Here is a 950-nt window from a genome sequence, read left to right as displayed (position 1 = left end):
GAGCCGGAGCTGTCTCCATCCTTGCACTCAATCATCCCTTCCCGCCCTGGAGCTGACGCCCCGTGGGGAGCTGCAGGCTGTTACCGTGCCTTGCTGAGTCCAGCAAAACGTCTTGATCTCTCAGTCTCTCCTCTTCAATCCGCCTCCAGTCCCCGTGGGCCATTCCAGCAGCTCTCCTCTGCCTTTTTGTCTTTCCCCGTGCCTGTCGGCATCTTTGCTTTTAGATCAGGCTTTCTAATGTAAGAGCCAGATCCATTTTTTTCCTCCTAGTAAAAGCAGGTAAGAGGGACCTGCAGGTGGAGAGCGTCCTGGCTTCTGATGGAGCCAGGTCAGCGCTGGCTGTGCTCGCTGGCTCTCTTGCCTCGGTGCAAGCAGTGGGAGCAGCAGCTGATCAGTCCCCTGCGCCTCTGAGCCACCTGCAGTAACCCAATCCCGCTGTGGACATCCCCACCCTGGGAAACCGTCCTGACAACAACTGGGGCTTGTCGAAGAAGGGGAGCAGGGAGCCAGAGCGAGCGGGCGCATTGGGAATGGGTCTTGCAGGGGTGAGGGCACTGCCAGCCCATAATGAGCTAACCCTAACCCTAACCCTTCCCTGCAGTCCCCATGTAAACAGAGCTTGTTTTCCTCTGGGTCCTTTCCCGGAGGGCTGGGCTTCTCCAGGGACTGGGGGCACGGCTCGGCTGGCTCCACGTGGCTGCTGGGAAGGTAAACAGGATGTTTTCCATCTGGATCTGGGTCAGAGCTCGTGGTAGGAACCGACATGCCTGCGTCTCCTTATCATCTTTCCAGGGAATTGCCTGCCACTCACCAGCCCGGCGGCTGGGGAGATGCACAACAACTCTGAGACCCACCGAGAAGCAAAGAAACACAGCCTGGTTATGGGTGCAGGGCACCCAGGGGTGGGATAAAACAGTTCCAGGCATGTTAAAGCATATCAGTGGGCAGGG

This window comes from Gavialis gangeticus, unplaced genomic scaffold, assembly GCF_001723915.1.
Source record: "Gavialis gangeticus isolate Ggan-Ray unplaced genomic scaffold, GavGan_comp1, whole genome shotgun sequence".
NCBI classification, from domain to species: Eukaryota; Metazoa; Chordata; order Crocodylia; family Gavialidae; genus Gavialis; species Gavialis gangeticus.
Note: the sequence above shows the minus strand (reverse complement) of the source record.